Source organism: Podarcis cretensis (genome assembly GCF_951804945.1).
Source record: "Podarcis cretensis genome assembly, chromosome: 6".
NCBI classification, from domain to species: Eukaryota; Metazoa; Chordata; class Lepidosauria; order Squamata; family Lacertidae; genus Podarcis; species Podarcis cretensis.
Genome location: NC_137175.1, coordinates 16,816,204 through 16,838,209, shown reverse-complemented (window position 1 = coordinate 16,838,209; position 22,006 = coordinate 16,816,204).

The following is a 22,006-nucleotide window of genomic DNA, read 5'->3' as shown; positions in this document are numbered from 1 at the left end:
ATTGCGGTTTTCTGGAGATCCTCTGCAAGTCCAGTGAAGATCAAGAAGGGTGAAATTATTACAGTCTGACAGCTGTAAAAGGTCACCAAGTTAAATTAATTCAGGTTCCCCCACTCCGCTCCTTCCAGTGCCTCATAATATATGGGGAAGAAATTAACAAGGGATCTCAAATTCAGTACAGATGAAGTCTGTCAAAGCCCTGTAGATCCATGAAGACGGTGGATGCAGCAATGATCACTGCTGTCTCTATCATTTTGATGAGCAGGATGCAGAATGTTGGTTAACCAGCAAAAAAATTATTCAATATGACGGAGCTCTTGGGATTTCATTTCCTTGTGAAATTAGCTCTCATCTGGTGTGTTAGCAGCACAAGCCCCCTTCAGGCATTTGGCCTGGACATATGCCAACAAAAGTGCATAAAGGGAGGGATGGAAAGCTCATTCCAGACCCTTCCCAGTATCTCTCTGGATGGGCCTTCTGCACCTTCATTCTTCATGACTTTAGCATTTGTCAGCACTTATGTACAAGTGACCTCAGGTTCAGAAATCCTGACAAGGCAACCACATAAATGACCTTGTGATCAAGAATCCTATTGGTGCCATTCATATGCCATTCAAAAGGCCATAAAGAAGGCAACAGGAGAGGCCTCTCCAGTGTGCTACTACTGGAAAAGCCCTCTTCCACCTTATTTCACTTGGCTGGGGGACTAGGAATAGGGCCTTCAAAGAGGAACTTCGGTTCCAGGTAGGTGCAGTTGTGTGGAAGAGAGGACTTTAATAGCATTTATAGCTTCTAGGACAAGTTACACCTGCCGAAACTCTTTCCTCTACACTCTCTCTCTATCTACCTTCCCTCCTTCATCTCACCACCCTAATGCATGTAGAATTTTAATGGGAGAAGAGGGGACATTGTGCAATGGGAATACCTAATCACAGTACCTGGGAACAATGATAGATCTGGGACACTGTGGAAGATGCAAAATGGTGGCAAATATGATGAGCCTAGTTGCCAGGACACTGTTGCAGAATTTATCCTCCCGGTGGAGAAATTCAGTGATGGGGTCTCCCGCATTTTTCTGCACACAGATAGGATGGAGAGTTTTCAGAGGCCATTTGCACACAGAGCTCTCATTCACATTTTCTTCTGACTTGGTACACCCTTCATTGTTTTATACACACATTCAATAGTTGCAAAATACTCTAACTGAAATTTGTAAGACAGTAGAGAGGTGCTTCTTTCCCCTCCGCTATTTCAAATGAAACTGACATCTTGACGGGAAACAGATGCCTGATATCATAAGGGCACATATGGGAACATATATTTGCCAGACCAAATCATCAATTTCCCCACTCTCCCAATAGAATGGAGAGAGAGAGAGAGAGAGAGAATGAGCAGACGCCTCAAACTTGTGATGATGCTCATTACAGGGTATTATTCAAAGCAGAGAATGTAGCAAGCTGCTTCCCAGAGCTGCCAGGTAATGAAGTTCACTAACTTTTCTAGGTGTATTGCCAGCTTTCTGGCAGGTTATAAGATAGCTGAAATTTCAGGCTATTGCAGCACACACAGTACATGACTCGAATGTGGCAGTCTGATTTATCTGTTTGCTTATTTATCAGATCTGCAGGGTGCATAGTTATCAATGGTACACATCTGAAATCTGGCATCCAGGTACCATGGCAGTTGGTGGGGTTTCACTCTGCAAAAGAACAATAAGTTAAAATCGAAATTTAAATACAAGGCAAATGTATTTACAATATTTAAAAAGTTTGAAGAAAAAAGGGTGAGGGAGTTCATTTATAACCAGGCATCCCCAACCTGCGGCCCTCCAGATGTTTTGGCCTAGAACTCCCATGATCCCAGCTAACAGAACCAGTGGTCAGGGATGATGGGAATTGTAGTCCAAAACATCTGGAGGGCCAAAGGTTGGGAATGCCTGGGTCAACCCCAGGAACCATCTCCAGGAGCTGCCCTCTGCTAGATACATTAGTTTAGACCGGATAAATGATGGGAGATATTTAGTGGTAATTGCAAAGTTTGCAATCCCTGCCCTGTGAAGGACCATGGGTTGTATCTAGCAACATAGATCTAATAGGATTTCTGCTTGCACAATAGCACTTGAACTCTGATAATGTCTCCTGCTTGCCTGCATGGAGGCTTGAGAGGGATGTACGAGTGGGAAGAACCTAGTCTATTGTACTCAGCTCAAAGTCACATTCATTGCTCCACATTCATTCAAAATACATTCATTAATGTATTTTTAATCTTTTGTTGGAAGCCACCCAGGGTGGCTGCGGAAATTAATAATAATAATAATAATAATAATAATAATAATAATAATAATAAATTATTATTATTATTATATTATTATTATTATTATTATTATTATTATTATTATTATTATTATTATTATCTGCTTTGCCTCTTCCCAACACCACAGGGATGTGGCCCCTAAAAGAGATAGTGGCTCTCAAGTTACAAAAAGTTGCCCAGCCTTGCTCTAAGTCCTTCAATGTCTACCCTCCCCTTAAAAAACAACACCATTGCATTTTCCAAAGAGAATGAATGCAGAACAACACAACAACAGAGAAAGCCTGGCTCCCACATATTGCATTTCCTTCATTGCTTTGGGGGTTTCACTTTAACATTACAGCAGTTGTGACAACATAAGCCAATGCAGAAGACAAGCCAGTCATCAGAAGCAAACGACTGCTTCCAAAACTCTTTTCTATTCCTCCCCCCAAACAGCCACATTAGGGAAAATGATTCATGCTTCACAAAGTCCTGCCAGTTATTACCATGTGTTAAATTGTGATCGGCAAACACAAGCTGTTCTTAAACAAGAACAAAACGGTAAAACCAGATGGTTTCCTTTTAAGGTCAAGTGAAGTTTTCTGGAATGCAAGAATATATTTCCCACCCCACTCCCCAGCTGGCAATTCCCACATGTAAACAACCTGGTTCTTATCTTTTTCAAGTGGTGTTACTGCACTCATCCCTACCCGCTCTACTGGAAAAGACATATTACTCTAAGGAAAACTAGAAGGGGGGGGGGAGTGGGGAGGAAAATAGCACATGGTCCATTCTCTGCATACTATTTTGTTTTACTTATATTTAAGATAAATGTTGCAAGAAAGCTAGACTAGCAACTTTTCCCTTTTTGCACGTAGGGGAAAAAATCAAATATTTGGCAGCATCAGGATTGATCTATGCACACTGATGGTTCTGAATTAGTGATGAGTTAGTCAAGTAAAGCAGAATCATGATGCTACTCTCAATTGTCTATTCTAGTTCAAAGTGCAGGTAGGACATTGCTTGATCCAGCCCCTCCTTCCCACACATCCTTCCTACATATAGAAAGCTAAGAGAAAATTCTAAGCTAGGAAGAACTCTTCTCCTTAACAAGCTAGGTTATTATATGAAGGAAAGTGCATTTGTGTGTATGTATATTAGGCCACAAGATCTTCCTTCTATCTGCACAATTTATCATTCTGATCTGTTAATGAGTTGCTTTGTGCTCTTGCTCCTTCCGTCCATACTCCAGCTTCTGACCTTCTGTATAAAAGCAATCTCTATGTTTTCCATTGACTATAATTATTGGATGAATTATTGTATTTTAATATTTTGCCGGAAGCCTCCCAGAGTAGCTGGGGAAACCCAGCCGGATGGGCAGGGTATAAATAAATTATTATTATGGACACGGGTGGTGCTGCGGGTTAAACCACAGAGTCTAGGGCTTGCCGATCAGAAGGTCAGTGGTTCGAATCCCCGTGACGGGGTGAGCTCCCGTTGCTCGGTCACTGCTCCTGCCAACCTAGCAGTTCAAAAGCATGTCAAAGTGCAAGTAGATAAATAGGTACCGCTCCGGTGGGAAGGTAAACGGTGTTTCCTGGCGCTGCTCTGGTTCGCCAGAAGCGGCTTAGTCATGCTGGCCACATGACCCGGAAGCTTTACGCTGGCTCCCTCAGCCAGTAAAGCGAGATGAGCACCACAACCCCAGAGTCGGTCACGACTGGACCTAATGGTCAGGGGTCCCTTTACATCATCATCATCATTATTATTATTATTATTATTATTATTATTATTATTTCTAAAAATACAGTAGAACCTCTACTTACGTCCTGCTCTACTTAGGCCTGCTCCAAGTCGTGACCGCGGCAAATCCAGAAGTAAACACTGGGTTTGCCGCGATTTGCGCACACGCAGAAGCGGCTGCCGTCGTCTGCACATGCGCAGAAGCGGGCTGCCACCAAATGTTCCTGCGCACAACGCGCTTCTACCAGTGACCTGTTTCATCATGAGGACGGGCCTCTGGAATGGATTGTGGTCATGAGTAGAGGTTCTGCTGTAGCTTATAGAATCATAGAAATGTAGAATTGGAAGGGACTTGAGGGCCATATAGTCCAATGTCCTGCAATGTAGGAATCTCAGCTAAAGCATTCATGACAGGTGGCCATCCAAACTCTGCTTAAAAACCACCACCAGTTGCGTGGCTGAACATCTCAAAGTTTTAAATGGCTATCTTCAATGCTCTAATGTGCAAGAGGGAGAATAAAGCAGGACTTGCTGGCCCCATTCGCTTTGTTGTGCTCCAGAAGCGTGGCCATTCACTCTCCGTGCATTAGAGGGCAAAAGTCTGTAGTGGGGATTTCTGCTGGATGCACGAAGGTCCTCTGTGTGATTTAGAAGTTGGAACCCTGATTGTACAAGTTTCTAACTGTGTGAGCCCAGCAGGCTCCCTGTTGTAGGCCTTCTCCTCCAGCATGTGGAGGACAAAGGGATCCAGCGATGAGGAGGAGAGGATATGAGACCACATAAGGCCATATAAGGCTGAAAATGTTGCCTAATCAGTTTGTGCTCTGAAAAGGCCAAGGCCACATCCCCACCATACATTTAAAGCACTATGATACCGCTTTAAATAGTTGTGACTTCTCCCGAAGAATCATGAGAATCGTAGTTTGTTAAGGGGCCTCCTATTCCCCTCAAAAAACTACAATCCCCAGAATTCCCTGGGAAGAAGGATTGATTGTGAAACTACTCTGGGAATTGTAGTTGTAGGGCAAAAGGGATTTCTTAGCAACTCTCAGCATACTTAACAAACTACAATTCCCAGAATTCTTTGGGGGAAACTATGACTGTTTAAAGTGATATCATAGTGCTTTAAATATGTCCAAGGACGCATTATTGTGGCTCGTTTTGCTTCTTGCACTTTAATATACATTACCATCCTTTGGTGAGTATCTTGCTGGCAGGAGTTCATGTCCTTTTAAAATCAATCTGTAACAGAAAAAGAATGAATGATAGCATTAAAAGCAATTTAAATCATTTGTTTATGACAAGCATCTATTTCCTCCGAAATGGTTAATACATTTTTTTTCTTTTCAAAAAAGCCAATAATTAAAAAGAAAGAATAGAAATGACATGACACAGCTATAACGATGCCATATAGTAATCAAATATTAATGATCTTCTAAATGTTATTGTGCAGTTAAATTAAATTATTGTCAGACGCTGGCAGAACAAACAACTCCTCTTCTCCAAAGGAAATGGAATTAAATCAAATATTTGACCATTTAACAGCCGTTTCATTGTCCCTTTTGTCACTCGGAATTTCTTCAGCTAGAAAATGAATCCACAATATTAGCAAGGGTTGCCGGCGGGTGGGGGGTGGGGAGAGCAACAGATGCGTGAAATAAAAAAGGAAGAAAATACCTTCCTCTGACAAGGATTATTATATGCTCCAATTATGTAATTGTTGGAGTTAAGAATTCACAAATTGCATTGCACTGCGTGTTTAGCTTGCTTTCCTAACTTTCCATTTGTACAAAGTCATCATTAATTATCCTCATGAGTGACAGTTTTTACTTTGGAAGGCTGTGTTTAATGTTCGGCATTAAAATTATGAAATTCTTTCATCCTACACGGATTGTGTTTCCTTAAGTGGCCTAAATTACAGTAGGTGCCTGATTCTTGTGAGTCTGAGAAATTTCCAGCTCTTATAAATTGCCACATCATTGCTTGTCCTAATTCCTTTTTTGCCTCCCGCTTAAACCATTTGATGCTTCTTTGCTGCTAAGTGATAATGGTAGAAATTCATGCAAAGGATGTCAGGCTCACAGTTTTTGTGTTGCTGTTGTTTTCACCACCTTTTGTTTTGTTTTGTTTTAAAGACCAGATGCAATATTCATAGCCCAACTGGAGAGCAATTGTTTTCTTTAACCAGAGCAGGTATCAGATTATTTTGTGTGATTCTAATTATTTGAAATATCCAGATCCACAGGAGAGACAAAGAACTTGCATTGTCATTCCAAGCTTAGGTATATGAATAACTCTTAGCCTCACCTGTTCAAATATTTGAAGTTATGGATCAGCAAAAGTACAAGAGTGAGTCATACTTTGCCCCAGGACAGATAACACCTCCCTCTTGTCCCATTGCCAATCTAGATGAAAAACAGATGCAGGGAACTATTGTATTGTGCCAAATGTTCTTTTTCACTTACTGAGGGATATGAAAACAGGGGGGAGTTCCAGTCTTCAGGGGCACAGGAGAAGATAAGGGTTTTTTTTCTCCCCAAACTGCTAATAACAGAGACTTCTCTCATCACTTTTCCACTTAAAGGGCTTTTGCCAACAAATTAGACTCAAGACACAAACTTGGAGTGATGGTGATATTAATTAAAATATAACAATTTTGAGGATCTGCAAATAACAACAACAATAACTTGATTAACCAAATCTAAATATAGCCCAGTCAGGGAAACTTCCTAATCTGGATAATTTGAGAACCTCCCTACTCATGAGCATGTTTGCAGGCACCGTCTGTGGTGTCAGAGAAACAGATTGGAAGGAACCCTTCCTCCTTGCTCTGAGCACGTTGGGTATATGAAATCAACAAATTCATGGCCCCTCTGGCTCAGCATTCACCCCAGAACACATGCCAAGAATAAGGGCACCCCTAATGATTGTTGCAAAACATAGGGTGGTCAAGAGTGCCCTTAATTCAATAGTGCTGTCTCTGATTACCACATCACTCCATAGGAACCAACTTCAGGGGGCCTTGGGTGCTTGGGCACCCACAATAATATAATTGTGGAGTCTGGGTACTCACAAATTCAATGGAAAAAGCCGGCAGGTGGCAGTGGTGCTGCCTCCGAGAGAGAAGGAGTTCAGCTCCATGAGCAAGGCACTTTTTTCCAGGGGGTGGAGCTCAGATGCAGAAGCATGAGGCCCTCCCCATGGAAAAGGGTGCCCCGCTGGCTGCAGATAGCAGGAAGAAGAGGAGTTGCCGCCGCCCGCCACAACATGAATGTGTGGCATCACATGCACATGCCTGCATCTCTGCATTGTGGCAGCAGGCACAATCCTGAGGACAAGATGGCAGCCCTGCATCACTCTCAAACTGTCTTTGCAGCGCAGACTGTTGTTGTTGTTTAGTCGTTTAGTCGTGTCCGACTCTTCATGGCCCCATGGACCAGAGCACGCCAGGCACTCCTGTCTTCCACTGCCTCCCATAGTTTGGTCAAACTCATGCTGGTAGCTTCGAGAACACTGTCCAACTATCTCGTCCTCTGCCGTCCCCTTCTCCTTGTGCCCTCCATCTTTCCCAACATCAGGGTCTTTTCCAGGGAGTCTTCTCTTCTTATGAGGTGGCCAAAGTATTGGAGCCTCAGCTTCAGGATCTGTCCTTCCAGGGAGCACTCAGGGCTGATTTCCTTCAGAATGGAGAGGTTTGATCTTCTTGCAGTCCATGGGACTCTCAAGAGTCTCCTCCAGCACCATAATTCAAAAGCATCAAAAGCATAGGCAAAAATAGAGAGTCCAGGGCCTATTTAAAAACTTCGCCCTTGAAGAAGAGTTTGGATTTGATATCCCACTTTATCACTACCCAAAGGAGTCTCAAAGCGGCTAACATTCTCCTTTCCCTCACTCTGTGAGGTGAGTGGGGCTGAGAGACTTCAAAGAAGTGTGACTAGCCCAAGGTCACCCAGCAGCTGCATGTGGAGGAGCGGAGACGCAAACCCAGTTCACCAGATTACGAGACTACCACTCTTAACCACTACACCAGGTGACTAGCCCAAGCCCATATTGCAGAGGGAGGGAGGGTGCTACAAAGAGCAGACTGGATAGCTTGGGGAGGAGCAATCCTATACCAGCCAGCTTTGCTCCTCTTGCTGATTGGCCCCTTCAGTCAGCTGACCCCCCCCCCCCACAAGTCCTCTTTGGAGGGGAGAGATGTGGCCAGGTTTTCCCCACACTGTTTGGGTGGGAATGGCATTGCAGCCATGGTGAGTGGCTGTGGTGCTCTTGGTGCACTCTCCACCTACTCACAATGCTCCTGTGGAAAGTTTCAGTGCCTGGTTTGCCTCACCCCAAAAGGATATTGCAGAGCTGGAAAACGTTCATAAAAGGCTGAGCAACTTTATCAAGGGGATGGAGTGACTATGAAGAAAGAGCGGAGTGTTTGGCACATTTTCGTTTAGAGAAAAAGTAAGAGGTGGCATAATAAGATTATGCATGTCATGGATAAACTGGATGGAAAAATAGTTTTTCTCCTTTTCACATAACTGATGGACATCCAATGAAGTTGAATTTTAGAAGATGAAATAAAGTACTTCTTCACACAGCACATAGTTTAACTGTGGAGCTTGCTCTCTCTCAGGAAGCAGCGCTGGTCAACAACTTGGATTACTTTCAAATAGGATTGGACCGATTCATGAGGAGTAAGGCTTCTGGTGGCTACTAGCAATGATGGCTATGTCCTGCCTCCATGGTCAGAGGCAGCAATTCTTCCAAATACCAGTTGCAAGAAACCACGGGGGGGGGGAGTGCTCTTGTGCACAGGTTCTGCTTTCAGGTATCTCACAGGCATCTGGCTGGTCATTGTGAGAACAAGATGCTGAATTAGATGATCCCTCAGGTTCTTCTTATGTCCAGATATTAATGTCTTGATGTATCATCCATTCTTCCTTCTGAATATTTATTGTTACATGATTCTATAAGAGAAGAGGAAGGGAAAGCTCAGCAAGAATGGAAATTCTACTTCCTCATCCCTTTCTGTGGAACCCTTGATCTTACTAGTGTCTTAGGAGGCACAAAAGCAATTATCATCCAGTTGCTCACATAAGGATGCTTCTGAACAGCTGGGATGAGGTTCATTACGGTGTTGGATGCAATGGTAAGTTCAGTTGTGCTAAATTATTAAAAACCTATAACAAATTCTCAGAGAAGATAATATATTTTGATGAGACCATGGGTGGGGAGAGAGGGGTGGTATTTAACATCTGCTTCCTCATCAAGGTGGATAATGAATACATATACTGGAAAGAAAGGCTATGTTTCTGAGTCTCTCTAATGTTACTAATGGCTCTGAAGATTCCCTGTCTCATATGTCTGCCTTCATTCTGTCGGACAGAGTCTGTATGAAGGGTATTTATCTCAAAGACCATACTTTGATTTATTTGACAAATGCTGCTAACATTCCTGTGAATTTTGCAATTCAACACTTCATGAAGTTGGGAAGATGAGTAATATCCTTCCTTCAACATAGGTAACAAGTGTCTATTCTCCTGTATCTGAAAAAATATGAATCTTTTCAAAACATACAGAAACTTTATAAAAAACATTTCTGAAAAATCAGTCACTCAAAAGCCCACACCTATAGGTAACTGGGTGGTCTTACAGACACTATTGGGTCCACTGTCTCATTTTTAATTGTCTATATTTGGGAACCAGAACAATGGGATATAAGAATTGGCTTGATGAGTATTTATTTATTTATTTATTTATTTATTTATTTATTTATTTATTTCAATGTATATCCCACCTTACTGTATGCAGCACTCAAGCCCTAGTAACTGTTGTCATTTCTTACACTGGTAAATTCAATACCTTCTTTTATTTATCTTAATAATGTATATACCCCTCTTTTGTCCTCCACAAATGAATTTCTCAAGGCAGCTTACCAATAATAGCAAGCATTAAAGCAATGATAACTCAATCATTATAACATGTATTAACAATGCTAAAAACTAAAAAAGGCCAAAAAAGCAAAAGAGCAGCATGCTGACACTGAGCAACTATTGAATCACAAATTTTGCTTTAAAAAGGATGTTTCCAATTGCCAGAGGAACACACATTTATATACGTAGGAAGATAGGAAACTGCTTTACATCATTGGTCCATATTGCCAACACTGGTTGGTTGGCAGCATCTTTCCAGGGTGTGTAGCAGGGCCCTTTCCCAAGCCTACTGAAAGATGCTAGAGGTTAAACCTGGGACCTCCTGCATGCACAGCAGATGCTCGACCACTGAGCTATGGGCCTTCATGCCAGGGCTGGCCTGCCCATGAGACAAGGTGAGCTAATTGTCTTGGGTGGCAAGATCCACAGAGGCAGCAGATCTGGCCTCCAAGAAACACATCATCTGCTATTGCGGTAGCAAAAGCAGCTTCAGTGGGCTCCTTGGAAGCCAGATCTGCCACCTCCTTGGCAGTTTCCCCCACCCCATCATGCCGCCTCCACAGCAGTCTCCACCCATTCCTAGGGTCTTCTGGGGAGCCCTCTGGGGTCTTCTTGGGCCTGAACCCATTTGGTGTGATTCAGAGTGGGCTCCCTTCTCCATGATGGCCACTGAGTCCCAATTCAACCATCAGCTAAGATTTATTTGTTTCCCACCACCACTCCTGATGTAATATTCTTCACCCACCAGCTCGTTCCCAACATAGATGGAGTTCAGCAGTTGACTGGGAGGGGGGCATAATTTTGAACATAATTGTTGCACAGGAAGAAGAAAGAAAAACTCCCAAACAGCTGCTAGAAACGTACGTCCTTCCCAACAAACAAAGACACAAGTATAAATATTACTGTTTATGCTATCATATAATTTGTGTACCTGAATTATTGCATTCCCCACCTCAGCTCTTTCTTCCCTCTTCTTTCCTCCCTCCTCTCTCCCCTTATGCTTTATGAATGAAAAACAAGTACCTCGACTTCAGGTTTGATAAAAAAAGAAGTAGATTCACTACTAGAGCAAGAGTTTCATCAAGATCTATGTTTTCTGTTATCTCCAGTAATAATGATGGGAGTAGATTGCTGATAAACTTGTTCCCTGCTGCCCCAGAGAGAACGATTAGATCAAATGGATTTAAGCTGCAGGAGGGTATATTTTAGTTGAACCAATAGGAGAGTCTTCCTGATGGTAGGAGCAGTTTGGTAATGGAGCCAATTGCCAAGATGGGTGGTAGGACCTTCCTCATTGGGGGTCTTCAAGCATAGGCTGGACAGCCATCTGTTGGGTGTCCAGCCTAGCTCTGCAAGGGCTTTAGCTCAGTGGTACAGCAAGGTCACAGATTCAATCCCCAGCATCTCCAGGGAGGGAGAAGCCCCTGCCTAAAACCTTGGAGAACCACTCCCAGTCAATGTAAATGATATTGAGCTAGCTGGACCAACTGAATGACTGGCAAATAATTGCTAAGGTAGCTTCCTGTCTTACTGTTTCGTTTTGCGTAGCCTGCAACTCTATGCTTTTATGAACTGGGGTGGCTTGGCCTCATCCGAATGCGAAATTACTGCAGTCAAGTTTTCCATTTAAGCCACTTAGGCTTTAAAAAATTCTCTCCTCGTAGACACTTGCCCGCTGACAAATATTCAGTGTTTTTCTTTGGCCTTGCTTTTCAGGTGAGTAATTAAACTGACAACTTTTTCAGTGGTTACTTTTCCTAGATGACACAGATTTTAATATTAATGCATTTCCACAACTTCCTGCCATAGATCACCAAGAGTCCTAATTTATTAGTGGAACCTTGACAGCCCCTTTGTGTCACGTTAAGATGAAGAAGAAGATGAGCAATGATTCCTGAATGCATCAAGAGCCCAGCGGCTATGGTGTGTGTGTGTTGTGCCAAATCTCCTTCCATTCAAAAGAATTGTTGATGTAACAAATAGACAGGGATGAAAAATGAATGACGGGCTGCTGCCAAGTGCATTAAAAAACAAACAAAAAAGAAAAATAAAACCAACAGAATGGCATCTTGCCAGCTCTTTACCATCGTTTTTTCATTCATGATTCTTTTCTTTTCCACATAGGATACTAGGTTGATTGGAGAATTCAACCTGCTTGCTGACTTCCTTAAAGAATGGTTCTGCAGAAATATATCAGTTAAAGTAAAGTTGTTGAAAGTTGTTATTCCACTTGCCCTGAGAACAGCCCACAGTCATAACAATAATCCAGAGGAATCGTGTTTTTAAATTGAGCTTCAGTAAACTGCCTGTCTAAAGATTTAGTCCTGGTGAGGGAGCCCTATGGGCTTTTCTCCTTCTCTGCAGCATTGTTGACAAATGGTGCTGAATGCTCTTGAAAACTCCACAGTATGAAGTAAAGGAGAGAGAGAAAAGAATTTAGAGCTTACTCCAGCCTTACATTGGATTGCCCAAGAGGTGGGCAAGATAAAGCACAGCTTAAATTTGCAAACCAGTTAAAAACTAATATGCACCAAACCATCATAATTAAAAACAATGATAAAGGATTAATAAACTTTTAAAAACAAGTATAGGCAGCTGTATCACATGCCCAGGTAGCTGATTCCAATAAGTTAAGAAAGAATGAAATGGAATTCTATTATGAGAAATACTTGAGGCAAAGGGAATTCAAGATGGGTGGTGGGTTTTTAAAAGATACTGAAGACACAAACATATTTGCCGCCCCCCCCCCAACACACACCTCATCGAAATCAACTTTTAAGTCTCTCTGAACACTATGATTGTAGGAGTTCCTGGCAGTGCAGCATGTGCAACTGGGTTCAGAATTCAACTGCTTCCTTATCTTACTTTTCATATTTAAAATGTTTCTTGCTCTTTCGTGGTTGTAGCGATGTGCTTGCAAGTGTATGGGCAATCCCTGGTTACCACAAAAACCTGACCAGCACATAGATCCAAAGTACGGTATGCTCATATGCTGGGAACAGAATCATGCACATAGTATAAGTTCTGATCTCACTTTCTCTGCAACAATTCCCATTGCTGAAGAGATGAGCTATGGTGGTTTAAATTTTAAAAAGGAACGCATTTGATTGGCAGAAGCAACAGCTGCAAAGCAATATACAAGTAATGCTCTAGCTGTGCATGCAGTTCGTTGCCCCCCCCCCCTCTCTCTCTCTTCCTCCGTCCCTCTCTCCCTGTGCCATGCCCAAACTCCTTCTCTGAAACCTGGCATGAACCATTTTTATTACCTGCATTTAGAAAACCGTGAATGTAATTTCCTTACTTCTTGGCTCTGTTCTGTCCTCATCTAGTTTATTTCTCTGCAGAGATTGCCGTAACACCTGAGCATCTTCCAGCTAATTTGACTTCTAATTATGGCCACAAAGTGCACAGCAATGCAGTAAATGCTCTCCCGGAGTGAAGCTTAAAAATTAGTTGTTGCCCTTGGCTTCATTGATGGGTTTGATTTCCCCAGCACAATACTTGAAGGTGGCTCTTTGTCTCCACACTCTGAATGTGGAACTTCATCAAGTGACAAAGCCAAAGAGAGCTTAGATTGGTGCCTCAAAGGCAGCAAAGAATTTCCCACTGATTTTAGAGGGCAAAGCTCTAGCCATTCATCTATATATGAGATGGAGCTCATGCTGGAATAGAGAACAACAAAAATTGTCATAAAAGTTCTATGAAGAAAGGCTGAAGGAACTTAGCCTTGAGACTGGAAGACTGAGTACTCTTCAAATCCTCAGAGAACTGTCAGAAAGATGAAGGTGAAGTCTTTTTCTCACCTAGTATAATGAGCTTAAGATAAAGGAGGGTGGATATCAGCTTCTAACCTTGATGACGAGGTTCTACCTCCTCTGTTGGAACCAGCAATGCTTCTGAATATCAGTTATCAGAAGTCACAGGAAGGGAGAGTATTGTGACAGTCAGGTTTCCCATAGGCATCTGGCTACTGTGCAAACAGGTTGCTGGACTAGATGAGCCACGGGCCTGAAACAACGTGTTCTTCCAATGACCTTATTTACTGATAATAAATAAATAAATAAATAAATAAATAAATAAATAAATAAATATCTCATCCCTCCTTCTGAAGGCAAACAAGTTACAAAAGAATAACAACCTCTTAAGAACAATTCCAATTCTGATGGACGCTCATATGTTCTTGAGAGAAATATAAAGCAAAGGAGAAGTCCAGAACATTCAACTCCCCCCCTCCAAAAAAACAAACAAACCATACTAGACCTCCCTTAGAGATGCTGGAATGGAATCCTAGATCTGGAACTTGCGCAGAGTAGAAATGAATTTGCTCTCCACCACAAAGCTTTACTGGAAAAAGCTTTTCTACAAACAAAACTCATGTCTAATGCAAGGCTCTCTGCATAGCATTTTACATACAGTGCATCCAGTCATATCATTTTATGTCTTTAACACCCTCTTCAGATGCTACCTGTGCATACATGAGCAAACTACCGGTAGCTCCCCTCACCTCTCCTTCCTATTTTTGATAGGTGATCTTCTGAAGTGAGGGGATTCCTGTGTTTGTGGAGTCTTGTGTGTGTTTTAGACCCCTGGAATATCAAGGTTCAAAAATGCATGGGAAGCTTTCAGAAGCAGAGGAGGCTCCCTGCTTCACAAGATCACCTACCATGAATTAGAAGCCAACAGAGATGGCAGAGAGGGGAATGGACCTAGTGTGTCCATGCCTCTAGCCCCATATGTGCTTACATAATTGTGCTTACATAATTGAAATGTCTAAGGAGGGCTAATAGCTTGCATTTCTTGCTTCATCATGTTTAGCTATTTGCATTACAAGCAACTTCAACATCACATGAGCTCCATACTTCTTGCACAGCTTAATTTTACTGCTGCTGATTTACTGCATCATTGTTGCTAAACTAGCAAAAATAGAATTCACATTACAAATGTGACTTATTTCCTGATTAAAGGGTTTTGAGATCTCACAGACAGCAGTGGAATCAAATACAATGATTTCTCAATTTCTAAGCAGTAAGTGTTTGAATTATGAGCCCCAATTAACCAGTAATTGGCCATAATGGATGCCCCTTCTAAAGGGACAGGGCAATAATATTGAAATAAATGGCCTGTTCTTTTTCAGACCTGAATGCCAGACATTTAAAATGATATGCTAATTTTAGCCTAGGAGGCAAACTTTGTATTTTAATCAGTGATGACAGATTTTTGCAAAATAGATGTGTACAGGTGGGGAGGGAGGGGAAGTTGGTTTTGAAGGTGCTGAGTTTATTTGTGAAAACTTACTTTGTCAAATGCTAATTTAAATAAAACTGCAACTTTTTGCTAAATGCAGAAAGGACAAACAAACCCCAATAGCTTATGTTGCTTGACAGAAGACTTGTGAAATCATGTTTGGGCTTTGCTTCCTTGCTACTATAGAAGATGAGCATACTGGCCATATTCACACCATTCATTTAAAGAACTTTAAAGAGTCATGGCTTCCCCCAAAGAATTCTGGGAACTGTAGTTTGTTAAGGATGCTAAGAGTTGTTAGGATACCCCTATTCCTGTCCCAGATTTATACTCCTTTAAACAATTATTTAGTAAAATGGCAGTGTATAAATCATTGTGCAACATATACAACTGACAAATATTCTAAATACAAATACAATATCATAATACTTGAAATGGATCGCTGCAGGGCTGGTCAATGACCAACACTTTGTGAATCTGGAGTGATTTTTCTTGCACGTAGTTCAACTTTTTCGGTCAATCCAGAAAGGAAGATGCATTCTCAAATCCAGTAAGGACAAAGCACACTTGGATTCCCTTTCTGAATCAAGTGTTGTATGTGAAAAAGGTTAACATACTGTGAATTTAAGTCTTAGGCCATGCTGCAATCTGAGCTGGACTCCAGATTTCCTGGATATAAATCAATGTCTAATACTTTGAGCTGGAGATGTCCAAGAAAGCTGAATAGCAACACGATTCAATTGTGAAAAAGAAATTAGAAGAATAGCTACATTTTAACAACATCGATCTAATGAGATCACAGCATCTAGGGCCCTATGAAATGTCCTTCTATGATGTCATGATTAGCTGAGGGTGTCATTATTTTATATGCCAAACAATTATCACAGCAGTGTGAGGCTTCTGAGCAAAGTGTGAGAATTTAGCAAAGGGTCAAGCAAGCAAGCAGGCATGGCAAATTATTGGTCCAAAGCAAGGTAAATTAAAGAAAAGCAAGGCAAGCAGGAGCTCATGATGCAAGTAGTACCCTGGAGAGCTCCATAGAGGGTTCACGGCAGAGATACATTGGCAGAAGGCTCACCTGTTACTTCATAGAATCAATGAGTTGGAAGGGATGTTGAAAACCATCTAGTACACCCACCCACCCACACCTGCTGATGCAAGAAATCTGCCATAGCAATATGGAATCTCAGACTGAGCATTAAATAAAGCTATTGTTCAATATGGATGACTAGCATGAGCTCCACTGAGAGATGTGTCATTCCTTGAAGGGTCCAGAGACTGTGCTTCAACAGAAGTTTCTGGGCAAGAATTCATGGGGCCAAAAGTGGCCAATGCTACCTACTTAGACCAGAGAGGTGCTGGCAAAATGGGAGACCAGATTGCTGTGACATGTTCTGCCTAGAGCTGCTTTTGTAGACTTTGGAAATGTCAGCTTACACCAGGTTTTTGAAGCATATAAAGTCATTGTTATGCAAGCTACTGATCCATTTCCAAAGTGCTGGTTTTCATCTTTAAAATCCTAAATGGGTCTTAAAGGTTTTTCTTTTCTTTTCTTCTTTTCTTTTCAGAAACTTTTAAGTTTTTTCTGTTTGATTGATGTTCTTTATTTCTCTTATTCTTCTTTTGCTTGTTTGAATCTGTTGACTTTTTCATTTCTTTTTAATTGTTACTGAATTGATCTTTGCATTTTGATTAGTAATTAATTTTACCCATGTAATTCATCACCCGTTTTTAGAGCTGAAAAGTTAAGGGTGTAATCTTTCAAGTAAGTAGAAAGACAAGCAGACAAATTCTGGTGGCTGAGAGTTAACTGGGCAGTTCTATCGGGAAATATTTCTGCAATTCATGCTTGGCTTGGATTTCAAAATATTGTTAGCAATCCTGAATGCCCATGGAGGGCTGAGCTTGAGGCCCAAATAACTGCAACTGCAAATATATATTTTTTAAAGCCACATTATGAATATAGAGACAGATCAAGGCTACCTTGTAAGAAGTAAAATAAAGCACAACTCAAGCTTTGTCGGTCTTTTATTGTACACTGTCTTTTCCATGAATGCAACATTTGGTCTGCTATAAAGTATTTAATTAGGAAGGGAAAAACTTTAGCTGAGAATCATAAAAAGACAAAGCTTTGGTGGGGTTGCATTTTGCTAAGCTAAGCCTGGCTGCTGAGAAGATTCAAAATACAAATGCGAAAGTGCTATCTAAGGATTGGGTTGATGAATATGTTTATGCACACCATTAAAAATAAAATGCTGTTGCTCCTTTTCATTCCCGGCCTATGTTCTTCATGAGTAAATGTAATCATTTTCTTTAGAAGAAGGAATGTATTTATAGATAGCAGGCTATCATATATATTTTATCACCTTTTTTTCTTTTAAATGCTGAGCTTCAATTCCAATTTTACTTCACAGCCAGCTCTGATATAACAAAGGGAGCAGAAGTTAAATTAAATATTTGTTGAACTACTCAAGCTCAGATAGATCTTTTCCAACAAAATTAAGTTTTATCTCGAATCAAGTATTGTATATAATTTATTTGTGTTGCGAATCTCCTATGTGTCTTAGCCTCCCTATTAATTATTGAGGTATTTTTTTAAATATTTCAGTACAGCCAGTAGGTCTGAAAAAGCCATGTACATTGCTCTCCCTCCATCTCTTTCCCTTCCAAGCATAGAAAAGTCTGTTCAATACATATTTATTTGATCAAGGTTTTCCCTAGTTGTACACAGAGAAAGTTAAAGAATCAGAATAAATAGGAGTCCTCTTCAGGCATTTGACTCATGTGTAACACCAACAAAGGGAAGTGAGGGAATGAGTACAGGAAAAATAGCTTTATCACACAAAATAGCTTTATGTACACACATCTGTGAACATGCATGCATGCATATATTGATCATGTGCCTGACGTACAAGTCTGGGGTGGTGGTCCCAGTATCAGATATATTTTGATCTGAGGCAACCCAAGGAGAAAAAGTCTGGCTCAGTGCCAGTGCTGCAGATTTTATCAAAGCGGGCAAATGTCTGCACTGCCATCCCACTTCCTCTAATGTCCCTACCCTGGGGTTCTTCTCTCTCCTTTGGAGAGTTACCCCAGCCTGGAAGAAACAAGTGGCAGGTGAGGTGTCTGGCTCCAAGCGTTGCATGGCCTTTGCTGCTCATGGAAGGAAGGGAGCTATGGTGGGGATGGCAGTGGTTGCTCCAGAAGTGGCCAATGAGCTTTTCTCCAGCTTGGTTCATGTTGGGTGGGACACATGCTCTGCACGTGGTCAGAGGTGCACTCATCATGTGCTACCTGGCTAAGCAGATGACAGCATAACATATTTCACCACCTTTGGCAGAGAGAGTGAGATAGAAGACAGACCTGGGTGCTTGCTTGCTCACTCATAAGCAGGCAAATTTGTACAGAGGAGGTCAACCAAGATGATCATGGTCTGGAAAGCAAGCCTGAGGAACAGTTGAGGGAGTTGGGTATGTTTATCCTGGAAAAGAGGAGACTGAGAGGAGATATGACAGCCATCTTCAAATATCTCAAGGGCTGTCACATGGAAGATGGAGCAAGCTTGTTTTCTCCCACTTTGGAGAGTAGGACCTCAACTTGAACCAATGGCTTCAAATGACAGGAAAGGAGATTCTGAGTAAAAATCAGGAATAACTTTCTGTCAGTAAGAGCTGCTCAACAGTGGACAGACTCCTTCAGAGGGTGGTGGACTCTGCTTCTTTTGAGGTTTCTAAGCAGAGAGTGGATGGCCATCTGTCATGGGTGAGATTCCTGCACTGAAGAAAGCTGGACTAGATGATCCTTAAGGTCACTTCCAAGTCTACAATTCTTTAACTCTACGAAATGAGAAATTCAGAGAAATCAAAACTGGCAGATTTGCCCATCCCTAATGGCTAATAATTAAGGTGGGAGGGGATGCCAGTGAATGTATGAACCATGTAATCTCTTTTTCAGTAGCTTGTTTCTTGAAAGGAACAGGAAATGCTTGTGTGGGCATTCCTCCAATTTTCCTTCTCCAGACACATAATGGCACAAGAAGGTTGGCCCATCTAACACATGACTCCCTGAAAAAGGAAATGCTCCAATAAGTAATAAAGAGCCAGCTCCAAGCAAAGGTTTGCAGCCAACTGCAGAAAGCAGCCAGGAACAGAAAGGCTTAGATGTTAGTCAGGCAGGGGAGAGCCTACAGCTGCAGACTTCGGCTCTTCCTGACTTTAACAGGCAGGCTGATAAGGCAGTAGTTGAGAGCAGGCTAGAACACAGCCAAAGCTCGCCGGAAGCACAAATAGGAGCGAAAAGATTCAGAGACAGCCTCTCAGAACAGGAAGTAGTTGGAAATGATCCACTAAGTCCGAAGAGTCAGAGAATGGGAGGGCTGCTAGAGAGGAAGCAAAACAAGAGACGTAAAGGTTCTAAGTTCAATATCTTCTGTAGATGCCAAAGAAGTCTTCAGAGGGGTCATCTTGGGCAATGATGCCAGAGGTTTTGTCAGAGCCATCCGGAGCTATCTGTTTTTGCAATAAATCCTCCTTTTTAATTACCCACACTTACTGTGTAATCAAGCTGGGAACTCCTGTAATCTTCTGGACTCCTGACAGAAGATGATGCATCTCACCATAGTGGAGAAAGCTCTGACCAAATGACCTCTGTCTGCCTGATCATTCTGCTGTCGGGTGCTAACGGTGGGCGATGTCAAGTCTCCTGCTGCTCTTTCTTCTGATGACTCTTTATCTTTATAAACTGGGCTTTGATCAGACAGCTCTTCAAATAGAGGACACCTTCGTTTAGATAGCTGTCCTCTGTAAAGGAGGACATTCGGATACCCTAGATTAGGAGAAAGGGTGTGTGGCCTCTAGCAGGACATTGCATTATCTAGGGAGTGACACCTTACAGTTTGAGGACCATTGATGTACAGGAAATTATCACTTGCCTTTACCTTTCTCCATCAAGCATAGTTAAGGATGTCAGTTTTGGTTTTCCTTTTTCCAACTTTTTGTTCAGTTCTCCATGTTTCCACATCAGCTTCTTATTTATTTATTTAGAATTTCTTATGGGAATTTACCAGCTTCTTAATGCACACTTCCCCCTAATATACAACATTTGAAGACGTGTAAACTTTGGGAGATAATTGTGTTTCAGTTCATGCACTGTTTCAGGAAATGCAAAATTTTATGTGAACAAAATCAAATTTTCCCTCTATCCTCATTTAATTAGCAGGCTAGGAAGGGTGGGGCAGCAGGTGTTCCATAGCCATGCACTATGGGTCAGACTCAACTAAATTTTACTGAGTATACTTCTTAAAATGAATAGATCCAAGCTACTTGTGCCTATTAATTTCAAAGGATCTGCTCTGAATTGTATTCAACTACATTTTACTCAGCATGGACCAGCTTTGATTAACAGACATGACTAACTTGGGTTTATTAATTTCAGTGGGTCTACTCTGAGGAAAGGTTGATTGACTACAACTCTATATATTCACAGAGCCACTGCCTATTAATAGGATTGACAACCACACAACAGAGGGAAATGCCGTGAGTGAACAAATATTTTCCTTTTTCTTTCTTTTTCTTTATCTTCTTTTCTCTTCTTTTTTCCTGCCACATACCTCAGAAGCTAACACTCGACAGATGGGAGTTAAAAAAGAAATGTGTCGGCTGCTTGAGGCACATTTTAATTTGTCGCTCAACTAAGTTTGTTTCACTTTTAATGGTTCACTTTGCTGAACCTGTGAATAAAATATCAACTTGAAAAAAAAATACTGCAAGAAGTTTAACTTGTGAAATGTCTCCAGAGACAGGGTTTCTATGCTTTATCCAGAGTAATGTTGCTTATTTTATTGAAATGTTCACTTACCTTTGAAATTTCACGTAAGCAGGAATTTCCAGATTTCATCTTAGCATTTTGACTTGGGGCCAAAGTTGGTGGCAATGTTAAGAAGACGTAATATCCTACTTCAAGCCACTGCACCCCAAATAAATTTCCCTTGAGTAATCAAAGCTCATTTAGCATTCATCCAGTGATATTTTTAAATTTTATTTATTTTATTATGGAGAAATAAAGTCAGAGGATAAACAAAGGGGGTAAATGATCCACAGCCAGCAGCAAGAGTCCAACTAAGACTGAGCATTATAAGCACATTACGTTCGTTCTTCACCAGGTCCACTGACTCCCTGCCAATTTCCAGGGTCAACTCAGAATATTCACTTTATCTTAACATCAGTGGTGGCTGGTGTCCATTGGGAGTGGTGGGAGGCAGGGTGGTCCCATGGGTGGAATGAGAGCTTTGCTCCCATCCTCTTCCCTGCTGAGTTCTACAAGGGCAAGAATGAAACCAAGGAAGAGAAAACTCACTGGATGCCAGAAAGCAATCAGGCGGTCGGAGCGAAACAATATAAACTGAAAGCATTTGCAGATGACCTAGTTTTAACCCTACAGGAGCCAGAGCCTAGTACTAAAAGGGTGTTGCAACTGATTTATGAGTTTGGTCGAGTGGCGGGATTTAAACTTAATAAGCGAAAAACCAAGGTCTTGAAAAAAAATTTGACTTCTTCAGAATTAGAAAGGTTTCAGAAAGAGACAGAATTAAATGTGGTTAAAAAAGTAAGATACCTAGGGGTAAACATAACAGCGAAGAACAGGAATTTATTTAAAGACAATTATGAAAAATGTTGGTCTGAAATTAAAAGGGATCTAGATGTTTGGTCAAGATTGAAACTCTCCTTGTCAGGTATTGCTGCTATTAAGATGAATGTATTGCCAAAAATGTTGTTTTTGTTTCAAACTTTGCAGATTGTGGACAA